Genomic DNA, 25,328 nt, shown 5'->3' on the forward strand with positions numbered 1-25,328 from the left:
CATGTAAATCCACTTCAATCTATATTGTGGGAGTAAGAAAGAAATTTGAGGGAAATTTCAAAAATAAATATAACGAATCTGTTAAAATTGTATTTGATGGAAATGTGCATAAGTGAAAGGAAAACAGGTTTTCTACAAAGATGACTAGAGAGAAGAAATGGCAATAAAGGGGAAGAAATAACAATTTGGACTCAGTTTTATATTTAAAGAAGAAAAATCACTAGCTGATTTCTGATAGTAGGGATTAAGTGTTCATGTTTACATATTTTATCTGCAATGACTTTGTACCTTTCTGAAATCAATGCTTAAAAGCACCCAGATGACACTTAATGTGTTACATTGAAAAAGGACTGAGGTCGTAGACCAATGTTTATTAAGAAACTCATTTATTCATCCATCCACCATGTATCCCTATATATCTAGCCTTCATTTATCAGCCAACTTCCCTTATCCAGGAATGTAGCCGGTGTTGAAAAAAAAAATCTGTTTTTTTCTTACAAGAACAATAATAATAAATTCATTTTTGTTTTATATATCTGCTTGTTTATTTCTTGAACACTTACCAAGTATTTATATCAGTGGCAATCTCTGTGCTAAATGGTGGAGCACAGATGTCTTTAAACACAGGTCTGCATGGCTCTAAACCCATTCTCTTAATTATTATGTTAGAAGATCTCTCTGGAGAACAAAAAAGAAAAGAGTTTTATCACTTAATTGTGTGACCTTGAATTATAATTTTCTTTTATGTGAACCAGAGATAGTAATAATGTTTACCTGAGAGGGTTGTAGTTTGGATTAAACAAAATGATATTTGTAAATCTTAAAACATTCAATATGTGTTAGGTATTAATTTTTTTTTTTTTTTTGTTTTGTTGTTGTTGTTGCTATTTCTTGGGCCGCTCCCGCGGCATATGGAGGTTCCCACGCTAGGGGTCGAATCGGAGCTGTAGCCACCGGCCTACGCCAGAGCCACAGCAACGCGGGATCCGAGCCGCGTTTGCAACCTACACCACAGCTCACGGCAACGCCGGATCGTTAACCCACTGAGCAAGGCCAGGGATCGAACCCGCGACCTCATGGTTCTTAGTCGGATTCGTTAAGCACTGCGCCACGACGGGAACTCCAGGTATTACTTTTATCACCTTATTTTTATTCCTTCATTTCTATAGTGAAATCAGTCCTACTGAAACTACATAAATAATGGTAAAAATGTACTTTCCAGTTAAACATTTAACAGGTATCCCTTGCTTGGAATGTAAGCATTGCTGAAACAAATGAAAGACAAATTTGGCAAACTTGGTCACAACACTACCAGAGCCCTGATAATTAGCAATCATCTGCATTAATCCAGGTGAAAAATATTAAAAAGTGGACTAGGGTGCAGGAGTTGAAAAGGAAAACAATTAATGATCTAGAGAATTATGTAGAACCAGAAATGACAGGACTTAGTGATTGCTGGGATCCTAGAGGGTGAGAAACAAATCCGTTATAGTATGCAGAAGGCTACCCAGGATATAAATGAAAGATTAATATTAGAACAAGTAGAAATTTAAATTGTGACACAGAATATTTCATAATCTGTAAACACCTCTGATATTACCAGAACATGTGTTTTGGAATGCAGTAGCTTTTTAAATTATGAAGAGCATTTGAGTAAAACAAAAATAATAGTCATACATTTGGCCATTTGGTTGGATATTGCATTTATTTCACTAACTTTTTGAATGTTTACATTAATTTATTTTTTAAGTTTGATGCAGTGGTCTGAGCTATTTTGTTCAACTTTGAAAAATGAATTTATTTAATAATATTTGGAGCAGAGAATTTTAAATTTTTATTTTTCTCGTTCATGTAAAAGTGACTTACTGAGTAGCATCTCTGCGGCTACCTTCTTCCTAATGCCTGTACATTACTGCACAAGAGAACACTTAAATAACGCTCTGCATCTGAACTGCATTTTAGAACACTCATATATGCACAGTGCAGTGGTAAATCAAAAGTTCCTTGTTGTGACCATTAAGGAAAGCTATAAAAGCAAATGAAATGATCCTTAAAAATAGAACTCCAATAAAAGGTCCAGATAAAATCTATATAATAATTAGACAATGGCTTCCTATGCTCAGCTAGTCCAACTAGTTGAAGAACCTTATTGGTGTAGGGCATGCAAGAAGACTGTCCCTAGAGAATGAGAGGGAGAGGTAGAGGCAAGTATGGCAAAAACTCTTGTTTCTTCTCTACCCTCATAGTATTATATGGGATATCATGATAGCTCAGCACAGTGTCTGGCACATTGTGAATGAGAATTTACTGAACTGCTACTACAGGCCATATTGTATACTATTTTATTTATCTAATTAGCACTAATCTTTATATTACTACACTTTCTTACAAAAGGGATAAGCCACACATTAAGCTACTTCACCTGAAAAATGCAGCTCTAAATAGTTGAGCTAGAATGTGAATCCACATCCATCCCTCTCGATGTCCTTTTAAAGACAACACAATAAAGCCCTCGAGTTTTAATGTCTTTTGAGAATCAGTTAATTAATAAAAATATAATTATACATAATAAAAATAGAGTAAAGGCCTATGTTTAAAATGTATGGATGACATGGCTAGATTTCTTTCTTTCTTTCCACCATTAGTTTGGTAAATACTTGTTGCTTTTTATTACTATTTATTTTAATGTGTCTCATCTCCTCAACTAGTTTGAATGCCATTTAAATATTTGTTTTGTCTTGTGGCTCTTTATTTCATCTTCATTTTGAAAAAGAGACTGCTACCTATTAGTCCTCAAACTGTATTTTTTGACTAATTTATATCCATTTCAACTTAATAGATTTTTAAAACTGAAATATCTTGTGACTATTTAGTTTTAAAAATTATGTCATGGTCCCTAATTAAATAATTTTATTGAAGAGCTGAACATTTTGCGATATATATATAGTCCATACATTTAATCTACAAGTTTGTAGACTCACACCTTTTTTTTTTTTTAATTGCACATTGGTACAATACTTGGAAAAGACTACACAAATAGGAAAATATAATTTTTTGTCTCTGGAATGGTCACTTTAAAGTGCTTCACTGCTAAATTTTCTTGTCATAAAATAATACTATTAAAAAATCCTTTTGGAGGCATTCTTATTTCTTAACTCAGCAAAGAGGACAAATACTCTACCTAATAATAATTACATAAGAAGAAACTAGAGTTCAAACAATTGGGTGATTCAATTTAGGATACAGACATAATAAGTGGTAGATCCAGCATTCAAAGTTAGCAATCTGACTCCTAAATCCATACTCCCTATCATTATGCTACAGTTGACTCATCTGAGAAATGCGTCAGATGAGGGAGTGAGACATTTGATCTTATAGAACATTTATGTACATGCACTGAGTGACTATCAAAATAACTTGTGCAATTGTTGCCCTAAGACAACTTGTTCCTTCAAACAATAAAAAAAGAAAAAAGAGGTCTATGGATTAATGAAATAAATAGATGTATATATTCCAACTAAGTTTGCTTTTTAGCCACATATCTATTAAATTAACTTTAATATTTTTTGTAAGTAAAGAGATAAATGTAAAATAGATAGATAATCAGGTCACAGAACGTTGTTGATTAGTAGTGATGAAATTATTAGAGGGTAAATGTTGGGAAAAAAGCACATAAATTTGGAATTTTGTAAATGTGAAAATATAATTAATTAAAGGTATAGACCACAGATAATAGATACAAACTCATGTAAATTTAGTTCAAAGTTTTTGGTGCAATATAATCTAGAAATAAACTTCGGCATTATGTTTACTTAAAATAGAGTGATCTTTATGCTTGATTCTTAAATAAAAGTAAATGGATATTTTTTCAATTGGAGATAGAAATGTTACCTGGCCATTTTTTAAAACTGGGATGGAAACAGGCTTTTAAATATATTACCAAAATTAAAAAAAGAAACTTACTAATGCATTGCTCATGAAAACCGTATTTTTGCTTTACCATGGTTCTGCCTTTTTTGGTATAAAAATCAAAACTCAGTGGAATAAGTCAATCAGCAAAACTAACTTCTTTTTTGTCATAGGCAGAGACTGGAGTTAAGCAATTATTTAAGATCTCCAGTGTGTTCAGATAGGGGTTGTCTGCAATTGTGAATGCATTTGAATGGAAAACCCATGACACATATTTATAAGATGAGTCACATTTTAAAAACCAAGTCATGAAAGAACGGAAAGGAGAAAATAATCCTATATACTCACAGGTGTGAGTCTTTAATGTTTCATTCATCAATGCAAAGAGTACATTCCAAGTAAGTCAAAGAAACTTGATAGACGTTGATCAATATGTTTTTCTCTAGTGAAAATAGTTAAAGAGGAAGTCTTTATTTGATACTGATATCTCAGTGTATGGCAATGAAACGTCTCTATGCCTATGGGAGTTGTCACTTTTGAAAATCACATGACCATGCTGGAAAATGAGTAAATGTAATTAAATAAATGCTCTGTTACCTTTTTTTTTTTTTTAACAAATTGAAGGCTAAAACCAGATAATCCAAGTGGTTTCCCTTAACCATTGTAAATGTTACTTCAAAGATTGATTAATCTGTTTTTCCAAAAACTCCTAATCCAAAACAACATTTTCAAGCAGTTCTCTGGCCAGGGACTGAATCCGAGCTATACAAGCTACCTATGCTGCAGCTGCAGAAATGCTGGATCCTTTAACACACTGCACCTTGCAGGGGATGGAACCATCACCTCTGCAGTGACCCAAACCACTGCAGTCAAATTCTTAACCCACTGTGCCACAACAGGAACTCTCTCTTGATTTTTTTTTTTTTTTAATTTAGGCATTCCTTTGGGCTCAGGATTATTTTCAAGTGAAACTTTTGAAAAATTACTGGATATGAAAGTTATTCAGTTTATTTCCTGAAAAATCTTTCTGATAACTTTTGTCCTGTAGAAATATAGGTACATATGAGTTCAAGGAAATTGGGAAATAATAAAATTTTGAATAAGACTGAAACACATATCTAAGGAGGAATGGTAGGTATAGGCTTGCAGGTTATTGATAACAAGATACCATTACCTGTAAATAAGTTGATAAAATAATACTATACTACGAATTTCTGACTCTCACATTAGAATATTTGCTTTGCACAGACAGTGGGCTCAGGATAACTGCCAAGATGAAACTAAGTTCAGCTCAACCAGCAAATGAAAACAAACGATGCTTTGGCTACATTCGCTATCTCCCTTTTCCCCTCAACCAATGATTGTAACAGAACTGCAATGTTTTTGACCAGGTCACTATGTTGTTACAAAATTGATCAATTAAAGACACAACCAATTTCTTAGTTGTCTTAGTTCAGTAACTTATCAGGTGCAATTTTACTGTCCTTCAAAATCTAGAAAAAATTATTCAAAATTTCTCCCATAACTCTTGTTAGCATGGCCTAAGGAATCAAGATTTTTGTAAATTTCTAGTGCATTTCAAATCTCTTACTGTTTCAGATAAGACTCTTGCTTCAACTGTTCTGCTTTTGTATTTACTATTTTGGCACCCATATAACGTTTAGCCCTTTCTGAGATAACTTGCCAAATCACTTGTGAACCTGAGAAACTTTGCTGATGTCTGTGGGAAATAAAGGAAATGTTCTCTAATGTAACTATTCCCAAACTGTAGGTATTAGTTTTCTTAAAATCTCCATCAGCTAGATCACAGGCTTTCACTGAGCCTATCTTGCTCTCAATATCAGCCCCATATCCTCCCCAGACTATTTTCTGTCCCTCAAATTTACACATGTGTATATGTGTATGTATTTATCAATCTTTTATTTTAACCCTAAATATAATTGCTTATTTGAATAATATGTATTTTTGTATTAGCAGAATAGGCTCTGTTATAATTCCTCAATCTCTGATTTCATAATTAACATTTTAATTTCCCATTCACATAAAGGTTTCTGTGATTTCATGCAATTCTTCAAGGTAGAGATTTTTCATACAAGGACTCAGAGTCTCATTCATGACTGTCACAGCAGTGGAAGAGAGGAATGGGAGAGTTTTCCATGGACTTCTCACTACTTTAGACCAGTTAACTTTATATTTCTTTGGCCATAACCCATTGGCATGGCCTTCCCCAAAATCAAAAATGCAGAGAAATAACAAGCTTTGATATGACTAACAGAGAAAGAGAACTGGATGTTGGTGAAGATTAGTGATACCTATCAGGTTGATCTCCCATATTTTCTCCACTGATTTTTAACATACCTTGTACAGTACACAAAGCCTCCCATATAGTTGAACCTAAAACTGGGTTTTCTATTTTATGTATCTATACTGTCCCCAACAGCTCACTGGCTTACTTATAATAAATTTTGATATTATAATTTTAAAAATATGTCTCAATAGCTGGTGGTGCATTATTCTTCCTTGCAATTTTGTAAAATTATTTTGATGATTTTTGGACATTTACTTAGCTCTAAGAAGTTGAGAAAAATTGTCTAAAATTTTAAAAAAGTAAAAATTTGTTGAATATACTGAAACAATTTTATGTTTATCGAATAAATTTAGTAATATCAACAGCCTTAGGATATGGAGCCATCCTATCTATAAATACAGCCTACACGATCTTTGTTCAGGATATATTTTATTATTCAGGAAAGGTTTTGTAAACTACATTTTTGCAACATTTCTAGAAAAAATGAACCATTTTTGGTTGGTATTTTCTAACAGTGTCTTTTATTCTTTTGCATTTTCCTTGGTTTGTTGATATATGGAAATATTTTTGATTAATACATGTTTTCTTATTTCCAGCATCCTATAACTTTCATAAGATCTTTAGTTGGTTGTAAATTTTTACTGTTTTTTTTCTATGCAAACAGTATAGTATCTTTGACTAACAATAATTTTACCTCTTCCTTTAAAATCTTTTTTTTTTTTTTTTTTTTTTTTTGTCTTTTTGTTGTTGTTGCTATTTCTTGGGCCGCTCCTGCGGCATATGGAGGTTCCCAGGCTAGGGGTCGAATCGGAGCTGTAGCCACCGGCCTACGCCAGAGCCACAGCAACACGGGATCCGAGCCGCGTCTGCAACCTACACCACAGCTCACGGCAACGCCGGATCCTTAACCCACTGAGCAAGGGCAGGGACCGAACCCGCAACCTCATGGTTCCTAGTCGGATTCGTTAACCACTGCGCCACGACGGGAACTCCTTCCTTTAAAATCTTAATGATTGGCTTTTCATATTTTCATTCACTGCCTCAAGTTACAATGAAAATATTTAACACTGCTTTTCATATTGTCTTTGTTGTTTTCTGAATGTAAAGGGAAATATGTCTAGTTTCCTTGCTTACTATTATAATTTCCCTAAGTTTTTGATGGTTATCATCAAGTTAAATTTCCCAGTATTTACAGTGTGCTGGGTTGTTTGTTTTTTTGTTTTGTTTTGTTTTGTTTTTGTTTTTGTTTTTTACTGCTTTCATGATTTTATTTTGAAAGTACACAAGGTCACAAAACCAGAACAAGTTTTTGGTTCTTTGGAGCAAATGAAGGGGCAAATAAACATTTTGGACTTTATTTTTATCATTTAAAAAATTTGAATTTTTCCAAATACTTTTCTATCCTACAGTATAATCTGTATGTAGTATGAGATGATGGCAATATTTCCAATTCAGCAGATTTTTCAAGTAAAAATCATTCAAATAAAATATGGGTAGTAAATAATTTTTTAAACACGAAATAAATACTTATCATGTATTTTTGAAAGAGGTTTTCCTAAATGACAACTACTAAAAGTCTGGAAAAGTGTGCACAGGTGGCTGTTGTTGGCACTGTCTTGAGTACTCTAGAAAATCAGGATAAGTAAAAATTGAAAAAGATGAAACTATTTCATTGCTTTTTCTATGATTGTTTAAATCTTTAAAACCCACTAGATTCTATTTAAAAAAAGAAAAATAATAGTTAATAAGGTTAGGAAAAGGCTAGACAATAATAAGAATTTCAGATTTTTTAATTCCCTAGAAAACATTAAATAAAACATTGATTAAGCATATCTCTTTTGTATTTTGGAAATGAAAATAAAAATTTATAATTTTTTTTTAGCAATTTTTAAGTACTTTGTAATCCATTTTGAGAAATAAAATATTGCCTGCCATATCAATAAACGAAGGATGTTACAATCATCAGTGATTGCAGTCACCTCCAAGGGTGCTCTGGTAAACCCTGCGGAAATTCAGGGTGTGAAAACAGGATACTGGGCACAGATTGGTGAGGTGAGTATCAAAGGAATGACTTCAGTGAGCCAAGATCCTTTCATCTTCTCATACATAGGACAGTGATAAATTCTTTGAGATATCTAGTTTACTTTTATTAATAGTAATCTTTTGTTCTGACTATCTGCCCTTTGTTACAAAACTCCTATATATTCTTCCCCTTGCTGCCTCTGAACAATTTTCTCAGGGTTTTTTGCTGCCTCCAGGGCTTAAACCCTCAGTTTTGTCCACTGAATAAAACACAATTCTAAATTTTCAGGTTGTGCATTATTTTTTAGTTGAAAATTTAATAAGACAGGTACAGAATTTATATCACAAAAACCGTGAGATTGAGGGAGTTCCCACTGTGGTGCAGTGGAAACAAATCCGACTAGGATGAGGTTGCAGGTTTCATCCCAGCCCTGGCTCAGTGGTTTAAGGATCCGGCATTGCCGCAAGCTGTGGTGTAGGTCTCAGACGCAGCTTGGATCTGGTGTTGCTGTGGCTGTGGTGTAGGCCAGCACACTCCAGATCCGAGCCATGTCTGTGATCCTTAACCCACTGAGCGAGGCCAGGGATCGAACCTGCAATCTCATGGTTCCTAGTCGGATTCATTTCCACTGCGCCACAACGGAAATTCCTGTAGTTATATTCTTAACCCACTGTGCCACAGCAGGAACGCCTCTGGGTGCATTTATTATCCTTTATTTATATTGACTATAAATTGATAGATTGTTATTTTTCATTGAAATTATTATACCTTTCATTTTGAGATTTGCAGTTAGCTGTTTTTCATATTCATTTAATGACATTTCCTTCTTTCCTTTCAATTTTTTATATTTTATTGTTTTATTTTACATGGCTTTCTATTTATTTCAGACTACATATACTAATTTTTAAATTCATTTCCAAATTCCACTATTATTTTCACATTGTCTGAGTGAATCAGTTCCTAGAATATTATTTTATAAGAATTTATTATTCTTCGTTTCCTCATGCATTTTGTATTTCCCCCTCTCGATTGCTACAGTTAGCCTTCCCTACCTAGTACTTATTTTGAAACTTCTTTTGCCCTCAAGGACACCCTTGGTTGAAGGCTTAGTAAGTATATCACACTGTGCTCTGTGATATATGGGACAATGTCAAATCCAGTATTTGAGTTGGCAATCATTTTAGCCCAAATTAGGGCTGCTAATCTATGTCAGCTTTCTAATGCTTCCTCAAGTAGGAGGCTTTGCATAAACATTAGTCTTTTCAGTTTTGAATCTAACTTTTATTTCAAAAAGTGAGCCTGGCTTTATGCTTGCCTCTTCAAATGGACCATTTTCTTTAAGCAAACCCAGTATCTGTTTTTTTTGGACTCAAAGTACAAAATTCCTATTGCCAATTCTCACCTTTGTTTATAGACATTTTTGTTTATGTCTAGTTTATTCATTTTTTCTGCTTATAATTTTCTATCACCACTATGCATTTGGACAAACGGAATGAGTATTATTCTTTAAACATTAATCTACAAACATAAATAAAAAATGTTTTGATAAATCCATTAAATAAAACATAAAGTATGTCTCTTTGGTATTTCATATTTGCATTATAAAATATGCAATTATTACAAAAAGGAAAAATCATTAAGTGTCCAAAGCTTGAACTGCTTCAATGTGACTCACTTGGACATGTTTAGTAATTGAAAAGAATCCCTCTGCTGTCACCTATATCCAAATGAGCAAACCTTTTCTATCAGAAACTTGCCAAAGGTAAGCCTGCTTCCGTTCTTTGCCAGGTCCATTTAATTTAAATTCATGTTGCAGTCCAAAGCAAAATTATTAAATTTGACTTAAGAATTCTTTTCTACTTAATACAATCTCCTTGATAGCAAAAGATGATGTCACATGTTAGCAGAAGGGTTCACCTTCCAGATACTAAGGGATTAAACAGCATCACATACCTGCAAATAAAACAGGCAAAACAGGTGCAAGTAATTAAGCAGACTTTATCAAATTTACTTTATTCACTGTTCCATGCATGCTCTGTCAATTAAAGCAGCCACCAGATCCTGATAACTACGATAACTACAGGCTTTATAATTACTCTTTTCCTGTGAACTAGGTTCAGTGCCATGCAGAAAGGAATCCATTGCTTAGTCAAAGAAGGGCTATTGGTGACAAATTACCCATGTTCCATACCTCCCAGAAGACTGTCTCATCAAGTTTACACTTTTACAGACTTTAGTAAATCCCCCTGTGTTTAGAGTTAGTGTCTCACTTGTACTTTCATCATTTAAACTGCCTAGAAGCCACATATCTAACATGGCCATTCGCTTGGTGTTGATTAGTATTAGATCAGAAATGGCAGGGTATTTTTGTTTTTCAGCCAAGAAATTCAGTTGCCACTCTAGCTGCCATATCCTGGATATTCTGTCACATCAAGTCAAAGAAATATCTATTGCCTCTTAACATTGTTTTGTCTCCTGTGTTTGAGCTCTGGCTTCATGACTTAACCCCAACTTTCCATTCCTGTGCAGGCTTTCTTTCCTAAAATGATTAGTTTCCAGGCTAGTAAAAGTAAATGAATTATCTACATGTGAGGACCAGCTCCTGCTTTCCCTCAGCAAGTACAAGAAGAAATGTGTGCCCTAATCAAAGAGAAAACTGCAGAATGTTTTTGTATATCTTCAATTCAATAGTCTTTCTATACTATATTACATATTACAGTGTTGACATAAAAAAAATGCACAACCTGAAAGTTAAGTTTTATCTGGGGCAAAATTAGGACTGAAGCCTGGGAGACAGCATCTCAGGAAGTTCTGAGAAACTGCTCCAAGATGGTGAGGGAGGAGCTAGGATATACAGGTGTTTTTGCAACAAAGGGCAGGGAACAGGAACAAAAGAGGCCTGGGCTCACTAAAATCATTCTTTTGATGCGCACCTCTGCTCTCAGGGCCAGTATCTTGAGTTTTCACAGCCTGCAGGACTCACTGGTTCTCACCCTTGAAGATATTCTTTATCCTTAACTACAGACCAGGCTGAAATATCACCCAAGGAGGAAAAGGGGGACTATCAGGATATGATAAAGGTGAGGGGGAGGTGCATGCAGCATATACACGTTTTATAAAAGTTTGTTGCTGATCTCCTGAAGGTTACTACCAATCACAGGAGCAGACATCACCATGAAGGATTTTAGTGGTTTTTTTAGATATGAAGAGACGCAAGAATTGGGCACATAAAATCTTCTAAAAACATCTGACTATCTGAAGACCTGTTCTTCCAGTTTTTCCAGAGCACAGAGTGCCTCACTCCTGATGTTCACCCTGAGCTCTGTTCAGGGGGTGTTGTGGGTCCGCAGCTACAGTGGCTCATAATGTAATCAATGTAGGGGTTGATGGCAAGTGCCAAACTTCAGTTTACACAGTTCAATAAAAGTATTAGCATTTAGTTCACAGTATAGAGCAAAACATACATGGAAGGTCAAAGAAAAAACAAGACAAATAAATACATACATACATGAACTTCAGTATTAGCTGTTAATGAAAATTGTTGCCTGTCGTATCAGTAAACAAAGGATGTTACAAGCATCAAGCCATTACAGCTGCCCCCAGGGTGAGCCTTGAGGGAACTCAGGATGGAAACAGCCATCAAGCCCTCAGTCACTGCAGCCACCCCCAACAGTGTACCCTGAATGTATCCTGAGTGTACTCAGGATGGATGAGAACAGGATACTGGCCCTTGATGGCTAAGGTACACATGAAAGGGATCATTTCAATGAGACAAGTCTCTTATATTTTCCCATACATAGAAAAGTGCTAAATTCTTTAACTTGAGATAATTGTTTTGTTGCTATTTGTTTCATTATCAACAATTTTTTGATGTTCCTACTACTTGGTCTTAGTTGCAAAAACCCCTGTATAGCTTGGCTCCTCCCTTACCTCCTCAGAGCGGTTGAGGGAGCTGTCTGGGAATCTGTCTTCTGGGCTTGAAGTCCTCAGAAAGACCAATGAATGAAACAATTCTCAATTAGGTTGTGCATTTTTTTTTCAGTCAACATGGACTTTTTAATTTATGATGTTTTATTTTTGTATTCAAATAATTAAATATACTTGTATTTATCATTTGAGTTTAAAGTTATGTTTTTCCTTCTAGTTTTATTGAGGTATAACTGACATAGAGCACTGTCTAAGATTAAGGTGTACAACATAATGACTTGACCTTAATACACCATGGTGTGATTACCAGAGTAAATTTAGTCAATATCCATCATCTCATGCAGATTCAACATAAAGAATTAGGAAAAGATAATTTTTCCTTGTGATAAAAACTCATAATTTACTCTCAAATATTTCATATGTAACATATTGCAGTGTTAATTATACTTATCTTGTTGTACATTATATCCCTAGTACCTACTGGAAGCTTGTACCTTTGACTGCCTTTATCCAAACCCCCCTTCCCCTAAAACCCATGCCTCTGGTAACCACAAATCTGATTTCTTTTTCTATTAGTTTGTTCTTCATAGGTTTCCTCATTTATAAAATAGGGATAATGTTACCTATTTCATTCTGTTTATATAATAATTGAATGAAGGAATGTGCCAAAGGTTCTCAAACTTGAGTCTGCATAAGAATCACCTGATGTGATCCACATGTTAAAGGGCAGAATTGGTACTAATTCATATATTCACATGCAGGATATGTGGGACACCTATAAGAAAATGAATTTTTAGTGAGAACAACAGTGATTTCGACGTAAGCACATAGAGGGCAATCTGAGAATCATTGATAAATGCAAGTTAATTAGCACAATGGCTGTCATATATTAAGTATGTGGAAAGTAACAATGTCTTTTCTATCAAAGGAAATCTAGGTTACTCCATTTTGCTCTGGTTTCAGCTGAAACGCCCTCTTGCGACCTCCTCCTCCCAGCGACAGTTTGTTTCAGTTAGCCAACTGAGAAGAATGTGGGCCCTGACTTGACTAATGGGAAGGGGACAGATACATCACCTGCATTAGGGATAAATAGGGATGGTCTTTTCTTCTTTGCATGCGCTTTTTGGAGTACCCTCGCCCTTTTGCAGAAGTAAAGAGCCTTGTTGAGCTCTCCCCTTCTCCACGTGTCTCACTTTCCAACACTGACGACCCAAGCCAGAGTCATTTTTTTTCCCCAAGTATTCTATAGATGCTAATTAGTATAATTTTTAATAAATAACATGGAATAGAACTATAATATAATATTGCTGGTATTTACAAGTCTTCCATTACCAGACAGCTAATAGTAAAGCTATTAGCTGAGAGTGTTTACAAACCTTGCCCCTGGTTCTTGTCTTGTCTCAGGTCCGATTATGAATCATTATTCCTTTGCTGTCTGATCATGTTCTCAAATTATGTACCTCACATTTTTCGGTGTAAATGTGGATGTGCTCAGTGGAAAAGTCTCATTCTATTCATAGTTGTTCAAAATTATGTTCTTTAATATGCAATTAGATCTGGAAAATACAGAGTTCAGCAGTTGCATGTGCATGTCTCTGATATTTGCCTTTCTAAATGTTTAGAAGAAGTCTGAGTGGTTTTGGAAGTGAATCAAGCACTCCTCTCCTGATTGTCTTCTTTTGATTCTTTAAATACTTGAAAATGGCCTTTTATTCTTTGCCTCGTCATTCCATTTTGTTTTTCCACTACAGTTGCATTAATAAAGAAAAGTCCTTTCACTGGAAGTAAAATAAATATAGCCTGCTTAATCTATGTAGTTGTTCAATACATGCTGTTTTCACTTAGTTTCCTTATATTAAAACACTTAGAAAAGTACAATATTTGGTAGAAACAATCAATTGTTTATTAGCCAAACTAGTAACCAACCTACAGACTTGATTTCCTATGAACTAGAATGGTAATTAATAGAACAGTGGAACTTTATTTGATTTCAAACAACTTTAATAAAGCCACTCAAAAGCATAAGTAGAAATGGCTATACCAAAATTATGTGATTTGTGGGATACCCACAAGTCGTTCTGCAGGTGATACTCAAAGCCCATGTGTAAATGATCATTTCCTTGACTGAAGGTATAGTGATTTGACAAATCCCTTACTGAAATGAAAATAAAATATTATAACAAGTTGCCCTCTTAGAAAATATATCTCTGAAAGTTTGTCTTAGAGCAATTATTTATTCATTGGAAAAGAATACAGGTAATAAAAAAGGAATACAGGAAAATATGGTTTCCGGCTACTGCCTAAATGCCTTAGGGTGGGAAGGACTAAGCTGTCCTGTGGCTTCATGTGCCTGAAAGGAGAGAATAATGAGCCAAAAGTGGGGAGGTGGATATTTAAAAGAAAAGTTGTTTGGACTCAGAAGAAAGCTTTAATTACTTTACAATTGTACCTAGGTTTCTCTCTGCTCCTAAATAATCTTAACTGACAGGTATAACTGTGGGCCAAGCCCAGGAGCTGGTCAGTGGAACTACCGCTGGCCTCTAACTCCATCCATTGGGTAGAAAATGTTAGAAAAACTACAAATGAGATTAATATTCTTTGAAATTGACTTTTAGCAAGAGTAGAAATTTAATTATATGCTAATATTAAATTTTTAAATATCATTTATCTTTATTTATAAACTTTTAAGCTGAGCTGATGAATAGAATATTTTAGAAATCATAAATCTAAACCAAATTGGAAGGCATTCACAGCTAGTTATTTTCTGTCTAGAGTCTCTTTTATCATAATATTGATAAATGGCCTTCAAAAATAATTACTATTTATTTGATACCCTATTCATTTTTATAGAGAAATGATGAATGATTAGATAATCTGAAACACATATTCATACAAGTTGTAGGGTTTGACTGTAATGGATTAAGAGAACATGGGGAAAACTGGAATTGGACAAGACCAGGAATTGATCCAGAGTTAATTCCAGGCTAGAGGACCTAATGGAATAATAGCACTGTCCCCCTCAAAAAAATTCTGGCTTGAATTTCAAAAGCATAAAAAGCAGAGTATATTCTCATCTAATCTGGGTATGTGTGTGTATATATATATAGGATCAGATCTGTTGGCTCAGTATACCACACTATATCAATATTCATAATAAAGAAAGTGACCAGTTCTGTTTCCTAGAATATGAAGCCAATGTGAAGCATACATCCTTAGGCAACTGGAACAGGGGCAGTCTAAGGTCTTTGTGAGATTGGATGCTAAAATGAAATTTTTGTTTTGACTTATTTTAGCTTGTTCTTTTTAAACCCTACAAAATATAATCATATTATAATGATAAGATAATATTTAAGATCACTTCAACCAAATTTAGCCAATGGAGGTAACCAACCTTTAACTAAAGCCTTTATCAGTGTCCCAGAAAATCATCTTCTCCTTTTAATAATGGAGAAAGAGTTTCATATAGGTAAAATTCGCTGAGTCTTCAATTTTCTTATAGAAAAAAGAGAGAGACAAAGAGAACTTGTATATGTCAGATGAAAGCTAAGAGGGATATAGAAGATAAAAGTTAATCTTATTATTACAGCAATAGTGTTGCACCTGGACACCAGCCATTGACTCTGTTAATATAGGCCCCAGCTTTTGCATGTTAATACAAACTTCTGTTTTTGCATGAGTTTCAACAATGTTTCACTCTATTAGATTTTACTTTTTCACATTTTTTTTTTTAATCTTAGCTGTATTCTTTCTTTCTTTCTTTCTTTCTTTTTTTTTTGGTCTTTTTCTAGGGCTACATCCAAGGCATATGGAGATTCCCAGGGTAGGGGTCTAATCGGAGCTGAAGCCGCTGGCCTACACCAGAGCCACAGCAACACCAGATCCAAGCCGAATCTGCAACCTACACCACAGCTCATGGCAACGCCCAGAACTCTTAACCCACAGAGCAAGGCCAGGGATCAAACCTTCACGGTTCCTAGTCGGATTCATTAACCACTGAACCACAACAGGAACTCCCTTTTTCACATTTTTAAGTATAGCTTTTACTCTAGTTTATTTTCACGTTGTATTCATGAACGTGAGGATGAATGAGTTGTCTTGATAGGGAACAATCTGTCAGTGCACCTAATTAAAGACAATGCCTTGACCAAATTATTTTTACTGTCCGGAGTTCATCCACAGAGCAAGCTATATTAACAGTTACTTGAAGGACAGTGTATGGTCCTAAAATGTTGCTTAATAGAGGAGTGACAGCACTTCTATGATCAGTACTTAAAACAAACATGCCAATAGGAAAGTACGAATTGGAAAAGTTATCAGTTTCTGCATCAAGGTAATTGGTGCAGACAGATTAGAGAACATATTGGATAAGAGAGAGACAGGACGGAGTATAAGGAAGGCTTTAAAGGACCGTGGAAGTGTAGGAGGGTAAAATGAAAGCAACTCTGAAGATGTTTCTATGGATGTTGAATCTCCTCCAAAATGTTTTAGGCAGAGGTCAAAACACTTCCCTCATTTGGAGGTGAACTCTTCAAAGAGGTGAACTCTTTAAAGAATGTCTCGGAGCCCTGTTAACATGAAATCCAATAACCTCCCTGATTTGGAGGATTATTTCAAGGGAAACGTTGTCAGCCTCACAGCAGATTTTTAGTTAAACTGACTTTCTGAGAGAAGACAACTGCCTGCCCTAAGCATTCCACAAAAGTACTTTTGGGAAAGAGCAACTTCCTTATTGGGATTTGATCAGAACATGTCTTCTGGAAAATATTTACAAATTTGTTTTTTGCAGTTTTTTGAGGGCCATAACAACTCAATCAAATATCACCCAAGTTTTTAAATAGTTATATTTCTGTTCTAACTAAAGGCTTTCTTGGAAGTTATATTGTTAAACAAACAAGACAACTAGCCAGAGTACAAGAATTGTACTATACTAACTCAGAAATATTGCTCCTCAGTTCAGGGCCAAATTCTGCAAGGATGAGGAGTTAGAATGAAAAATATAGTAAACGTTATAGTAATGATGATGTTTCTGAGAAAGTTATTAGACACAACATTATATGAGTATGAACACTTTACATATGTTATCTAATATAATCTGTCAAATAGATCTATGAAAATGTTGTATTATCTTAATTGCACAAATTAAAAAATGGAAGCAAAATATCTATTAACTGTGCATGTGTGATTTTGGTAGAGGATGGAATTGTCTTAGTTAAGATCAATGATGATGTAACTATAATCAAATACCTAAATAAATAGAATACCCTCAATTTCTATTGTCAAACTGTTATTAAGGAGTGTTGAGCATGGAACTATTAGTTATAAGCTTGTAAATAATTTATACAACATAAATCTTTCAAAATGTACTTTAGGAGTTTCTGTTATGGCTCAGTGGATTAAGAACCTGACCAGTATCCATGAAGATATTGGTTCCATCCCCAGCCTTGCTCAGTGAGTTTAAGAATCTGGTGTTGCTGCAAGTTGTGGCATAGGTTGCAAATGAGGAATGGACCCAGTGTTGCCGTGGTTGTGGTATAGGCTGGCAGCTGCAGCTCTGATTTGACCCCTGGCCTGGGAACTTCCATATGCAGGATGTGTGGCCCTAAGAGAAAAAAAAATGTATTTTATTCCATGTCAATAAACTTGTCAGAAACTTCTTAATTTGAGCTAATATATACTGTATTGTTGTGAGAAATGTTTCAATATTTTCTTAGCCTTTTTGCTTCTATTTTGTATGCTGAAAGCTCCATCTTGTCCTGCCTTACTTGACCCCATATTCCTGCTTGAAAAACAGTCACAGTGCTGGTAAATGACTTAAGCTTAAGAACAAAGACCAAAGGCATAAGTTACTCATGTGGTCAGCTGAATGAGGATATAATGCATTGGTCAAGGCATGCCAGACCTGTGCAGATAGGCATGCCCTTTGCAGGGCATGATATGTCCTCTAAAGAATAAGAGGAAGATGAGCCTCATGGCCCCAAGAGGTTTATGAGGGGTCATTAGCAGGATATGCATTAGCAAGGAGACTGAGGTGCAAACCTAGGCATGCTGGGTTGCTGCAGATAGGCACGCCCTCTGCAGAAGCACAATGGTGATTCTCTAGAATGCTATACATAGATAGGTGATGCCAAGTTTCCTCAAGGCTAATGATTGTTAAATGCCTAAAGGTCAGAATAAAAGCTTAATCAGCTACCGGCTATGTAACTTTTAAAATAATTAAAAAAAAAAAACCTATATCCTTCATCTACATCCCCTCCTCTCTCGATATAATCCTAAAGAGCACAATAAAAGCAGTATGGTTTCTTGAGGTGGCGCTCTTGGTCCCTGAGACCTTGAGTCCGCAGGTTCCCACCTTTAATTAACATAAATGTCTCTGTGTTTTGTTTTATGTTAACTTTTTCCTTAAGTTTCACAGCACCCGTTCTTCAGCCCTAAACTGCCAAGCTAGTCTTGGCATTGTGTTATGGTACCAGGATACTGAATCAAAAGAGGACTGTCCTGTTTGGTTTTGGGAGTTTTTTATTGGTTGGTTGGTTTGTTTTTTGCATTCACTAGTTAAAAATTCAGAGTTATTCCTATTTTAGGCACTACAGTTAATATGACACAGTAGTAATGAAGACGAATAATGTTTCATTTTATAAAGTTGCCTGAAAATGTCACTTATTCTTGGTTACAAATACTCTTTGTTTTGTTTTGGTCTTTGTTACTTCTTTTGAACATTATCCTAGAGCTACTTGATATTCAAAATTCTTTTTTTTTCTTTATACAGACATACCTGCAGCATATGGTATATGATAGTTCCCAGGCTAGGGGCTGAATCTGAGCTGCAGCTGCAGCCCTATACCACAGCCACAGCAATAACAGATCTGAGCTGCATCTACAACCTATGCCATAGCTTTCAGCAAAGCTGGATCCTTAACCTGCTGAGCAAGGCCAGGGATGGAACCTGCACCCTCACAGATGATATGTCAGGTTCTTAACCTGATGAGCCATAAGAGGAATACCTCAAAATTCATAAAAAAGGTAATGTTTCAATAACAATTAAATTTTGGTCATTCTATGTCACTGATGAAAATAGTGATCTAAATATTTTATCACAATTTAAAGTTCACTTTTTGCCTCATGATTATGAGCTCCATTTATTTGGAATGTTTGTAGAGATAGTCTAGAGATAGATAACTGTGATTGTTTCTAGAAATTACCTGCCCAGAGCAGGTTGCCATATATCATTTTTCCTTCCTGACCCTTCAAGAATCAAATAGTCTTCATTAATGTGTTCATTCATTTTCAAACCATGATCTATTGATTACTATGTACCCTACTTGGTTTTCACTGTAGAAATGAAGTAATGAATATGTGCTTCATTCAATAAGCAGTTACTGATCTATTCATGGAACTGTGTAATATCCTAAGCACAAAGGAAAGGGCCCAACAGATTATAGCTTCTGATGAAATAACTATTGATTCATTCAGTTACTCCTCAAAGAAATGCAAAATGCCTGCTCGAGCTTTCCAAAGCTTACAATTTACTTATACATACAAAAGCTCCTTTTGAAAGGGTATGTCCTTAATCCTTTACAATAAATCTAGACAGGGAGAGTTGTATCCCTGTTGAATCATGCAAGAATCACTTAGTTTTATGTATAAGTAAAGAGGGGAAAAAAAGATCAATCCAGATGCAGCACAGAGCATAACAGATTTAGTGAATTAATCTGGTAAGCGTGGGTAAGACAAACATAGCAGATATTTTATGTATATGGGGGAAAGTACTAAACTTATTTTATAAAGGTAATAATTGACAGAATTGCACATACAAAATTTACTGTAAAACTTCTGTAGAATTACTAATTTACAGGTCAACATCTTCAATAATTCAAAGAGTCAGTATTTTTGCTTTCCAGCACTGATCCAATTAAACTTCCTTCAACTGAGCAGCAAATGAAGTTGTTAATGTTGTAGCTATGCTAGAGTTAGAAATTGATTGTAATTCTAATTACAGGTAGACATAGATGCAATTACTTATAGAATGAGAGGGTGTATAAACAGAGATGAATTGTGAAAAAATGAGTTATGACAATTACCTCATACACTATGGAAATATGCATTGAGTATAGCAGTGCATGTAATTTATATACTATTTTATTTTTGATTTTTATTTTCTTTCCCTTCTTTTTTTCTCTTTTTGGCTAAGCGTATTTTTGAAAGTCATAGCTCAGCATGTGGCTGTTTCATAGTTGGATAAAAATCATAATCATTTCAGATATATTCAGAACAAAGAAGAATGGATCAAGAAGTATGAAGAAGTAAGCCACACATGGAGTTGGAGCATAATGACAAAACATGTTCAAAATCAGGGAAAAAAAATGTTATAAATATCAAAGTCTTCCATCAAACACAGATAGTACTTGATTGCTAAAAAGGCCACATATGGGGTTTCAGAATAGGTTCAAGCAGGGGGAAAAAAAGGATAGTTTATAAATATCTGAGTGAAATATCAATCATAGGCCTGATTACAAGGATGGTTACATTAATTTAATAACATTCAGAGCAGCAGTTCTTAAGTACTATTTCCTGTTCTGGAAATTATAATATTAAATCATATTTAAAATTACTGTTTATATAAAGCAGTATTTTTTTCTAATTAGTTTCTTTTAAGGCAGAGGTAGAGCATATAGTTAGATTTTGACTTTACTTTTGGTGAGCATATGTTCCATTGCTTTAAAACTAATTATTTTGCATATGAAATTATTTTAGGCTGAAAAAACTTTTTTTTTTTTTTTTTTTTTTTGTCTTTTCTAGGGCCACACCCATGGCACATGGAGGTTCCCAGGCTAGGGGTCTAATTGGAGCTGTAGCCGCCAGCCTACGCCATAGCCACAGCATCACCAGATCCAAGCCATGTCCACAGCTCACGGCAACACCAGATCCTACCAGTAAAAGGTGTGAAGCAGTGCCAATCAGGGTATATGACTTAGAGAGTGGTGAATGATCTGGATTTCAAACCCCTCATCACTCCCAGCTGGGCTCCACAGGCTAATGAACAATCTTCCTTATAGAATCCCACAACCCAGCTGACAATTTCCCAGAGTTTTAACCTGTGGTTAGATTTATATTTCATAGCAATAAATTAACTATCCTTGTAACTTTTTTCTTGATTTTTCCCAAGGGCCAGATGTGATGTCAAGTCAAACACTCTTACTTAACCTACATGATCACTGATGACATTATTTTGCTTATTTCCAAGTACAGATGAGACAACTGAGGATTTAAGAGTTTATGTATCTTTCCTGAGAATACCAGTGGTATCAGGATTGCACTAAGGGCTACCAACTTAAAATTCAGAGGTCTTTGTACTAAAGCTCAACCACCCAAAAGAGGCAATGGAAAATAAATTCATCAACCTTCTTTGACAATTGAAAGGAGTTCTCTAGTGCAATTGTTCTTACTGTTTATCAATAAACCTAAATGGATACCATGACATATTTTAACTAAACAGAATCAGTAAATCTTTATCTTCTGTTACTATTATTCACTCAATAGATACAAACAACCCTTATATTTGTCCAAAGACATAGCATTGGGATTTTACTATAATGACTTTGGGGAAAATGTATCAACTGGTTTTGACGTTTCAAAGGATCAATAATCCTCTAGAGGTAAATCACATAATTTGTGAACTCTGAATTTTAAAAACGATAAATAGAAATCAGCTTACTATTTCAAGTGGAAAAGTGTTACATCTGTTTAAAAGTAATGGTAGAAACATCAATACTACCAAAACTGTTAGACTGTGATTGATAGCATAACCACAGAAGGTAGTGAATTCAGTAGTTTATACCTAATAATCCTAATGCAGTGAACTCGGAAAGATGGATGTCTTATTTTCATTTTGACAGAAAATTTCAATTGTTTACTCTCCCCAAAGAGTATTTGTTTGTGATAGGAAAGGTCTATAACTATAAAAGTTTTATGCAACTACAAATTGACATAAAGTGTGCTTTCTTTTGTTGTTTAATCAACACCAGTTGGGTTCTGCAAAATAGCACATTTACAACCAGCAAACAATCTGTTTCTTTTGAGATTTTCACTCCAGGACTATGCATGTGGAACTCAGCAAGTTTGTAATTAATGGTTACTCACATCTTTGGCATTGCCTGACTATCCATTGTAGCTATTATTGTATTGTCAACTGAAAGAACACTGAACAATAAAGAGGCAAAAAGGCAATTTATGGGGTCTGTCCAAATAACTGAAACAGGATTTCCCATAGAACCCCAACAGAATCACAATTTAGGGATCATAGATTCTGGAGGAATGCAGAACAGTGTCCTATTGGAGGAAAATGAGTAGAATTTTTAATGAGAGAAAGGGGAGAGTTAATGTAGGCTTATTCAGGTCATTTGCCAAGAATTTAGAGTGTAGGGTAAAATCATTCTTACACACATGATCAGGTTATGGAACCTGTCTCGTTCATTACAAGGGAAAGGTATATTTTCTTCAGTCCAGAAAAAATCTAGTTCTCAGCATGATTCTTTCCTTTCGGCAACTTAGCAACTGTTGAGCAGTTTTAACTTAGAATATTCAGCAAAAGTCCAGTCCAGGAAGCAAAATATGGAGTTCCTTAGGTCACATCAGTCTCTTCTTGACATAGTTATTTTCACAGTTATGTAACACATGGGCCTCTGTCTTAGTGGCTGACGGAGTCTGTGAACTGGGAATTCAGGCAGGACCTAGAAGCAATGGCTTCTCCTTTTGATCCATGATTTTGGGATGTCAGCTGAAAAGAATCAACTGCTCAGAGTGACTCAATAGCTGGGAAGGAAGCATGATCTGGAATCTTCCTCACTCATATGTCTAGTGGTTTATGGTGGTTATCTTCTATATCAGACACACATCTAAATCAACACACATACATACACTTCATCATTTAAACCATATGATTTCATAAGCTATTTTTCTCTTCTAAGAAGTAGCTTCTTTTGAGAAAAATTGTCTTTCTCATCTTTCAACATTCTCAGGACATCCCACCCCCAACAACTGGCTGGACATCCCTCATCACCCTACTTGCATATACAAGGAAGACCACTGTGAGACTACTACTATTTTTCAGTAACACCATGAATCTCTTACAATCCCTTATATGTACAATTCAGATAAGCCCCTTTCATCTCTCAGATTTGGCCAATAAAATGTTGAGGTCCTCAATCAGCATACATCTATGATGGCCATGTTGTGTAGCTTGGATGCATTTGGAAATGCGAGTGTTTGAAGTTAACCAAAGGATACATCACAAAGTTAACTGGATTGTTGTTTGATAAAGTGTTGACATGCCTTATTTCTCCCATACAAGTTGCTCTGGCCACACTGATATCCCACATTTCTAAATATAAATGACATACAATTATATATATAATTAAATGTAAAATAAAAATAAGGAGATAGACATCATTGTTTTGAACATCTACGTTATACTAGGGCCTAAGCATAGAGTGATTAAAAGAGTATAATATAGAGACATACTATCCTGGGCAGGGGGTGGGTGAGGTGGGGACAAAAACAACTTGTTATATGATCTCAGGCAAATTATTTAAACTTTCAGGGCCTCAGTTTCTTCATATATAAAATGGAAAAGAAATATTTTTTTTATCACATTATATCATTAAAATTATGAGATAAGATAATACATATAAATTGTTTAGAAGCAGTGACAGTAAGTGTTTAGGAAATGTCAGCTGTTAAAATTTTATGAATGATGGAACTAAGGTGCAGTGAATTTAAGGCACACAATTAAAAGCAGTTGAGCCAAGATTCAGACTTAGGTTTACTTAGCACTAAACTCATGCTCTTCTATTTTGTTCTGCCTCTTCATTGTCAATGATTTCACTGTTTTGTAATTTTCTGACAATTAACAGACTCCTAAAACACACTTCTGGGGTTTAAATCTCAACCTGACATCTACCAGCTATGCAACCTTGAAAAAATTCACCTCTTTCTTCTCTGGTGACTTGTTTCTAAACAAGTGGATAATAATAACACCGATACTTGTGATAAAACAAATGATTAATGTAATTAAAGTGCTAAAAATAGATCCTGGTGCATAGTAAGTGCTATGTACCATAGTACTTATTGTCACTATCATCACTATTTAACACTGTTTTTAGGAGTATTTTAGGTATTGTTTTTAGGTCTAATCCCAATAATGTTTTCTTTTCCTAGAGGAGAGACAATATCTCATATAATTTATAGACTTTTTGTTACTCCTACCAATAGATATTTGTAAGCATTTATCAAATAATATTAATTTCCTGATGCTAGAAGATCAGTTCTCAGCATACTGATATTTATTTCTTGATGAAAAACTATTACAGTATGATTTTTTAATATCATTTGATAGATTTATTCCTCTAGTATTTGGGGTCTTAAAATGGTTATAATTTCTTGAATCCCAGAATGTAAAGCTCTAATATTACTTAAAATCCTTATCATCTTACACTAATGCTTATACTTTCATCCCTAGAACCCCATAATATAATTTTCAAAAAATGATTAATTTACATGATAGGGGCAGGGAAACCCTTTCAGAGTGTATATGTATATCAAATCATCATACTGTATCCTTTAAATTATCTTACAATTTTATTTGTCAATTACACCTCAATAAAGCTTGAAAAACAATATACTCAATGAAAAGTTACTACTTTTTAAAGTTTTTAAATTTTTTTATTATAGTTGATTTACAATGTTCTGTCAATTTCTGCTATATAGCAAAGTGACCTGGTTATACATATATTTACATTTTTTTCTCACATAAGAGTTATTGCATTTAACCATGGAAATTTCTTAGACACTATAAGAATATGGCTCATTGAGAATTTAGAGGAATATTAGCTAACTTTGAACTATATTTTTCTTTTCCAACTTACACAGAATAAAACAGGAAAGAATCATTTTTCAAGGATGCAATTATAGTTCGTTTTGCTACAAGAATAGCCTCTTTAGGAGTTCTTAGTAGTAAAGCTGATGAGTAGCAAAAACTAAAGGTAAGTCCCTTAACAGTAACTAGTTAGAATGTCAATGCCAAGGACATAATCTTTGCTTCTGGGGGAAATTTTTACAGATGTACTCAGAATTTCTTAAAAGTTTTACAGGTAGCTGACTTGGACT

The 25,328-nt window shown here is 34.7% G+C and overlaps 1 long non-coding RNA gene across 11 annotated transcripts in view; it reads right to left on the bottom strand.

The window, feature by feature from the left end:
* The window catches only part of LOC102159151 (uncharacterized), a 662,825-nt gene that overhangs the window by 257,930 nt on the left and 379,567 nt on the right, over positions 1-25,328 (bottom strand). For 7 of the 11 annotated variants that reach the window (XR_014827618.1, XR_014827620.1, XR_014827621.1 and 4 more), the window contains exon 4: positions 564-678. The exons of the other annotated variants lie outside the window; for them this stretch is intronic. This is a non-coding gene — a long non-coding RNA (uncharacterized LOC102159151). The remainder of the gene's footprint in view (positions 1-563; positions 679-25,328) is intronic. 11 annotated transcript variants of the gene reach the window in all.

This window comes from Sus scrofa, chromosome 14, assembly GCF_054392235.1.
Source record: "Sus scrofa isolate SSC_HxYL_T2T_F1_AM1 chromosome 14, Sscrofa_HxYL_maternal_Yorkshire_Landrace_v2.0, whole genome shotgun sequence".
NCBI classification, from domain to species: domain Eukaryota; kingdom Metazoa; phylum Chordata; class Mammalia; order Artiodactyla; family Suidae; genus Sus; species Sus scrofa.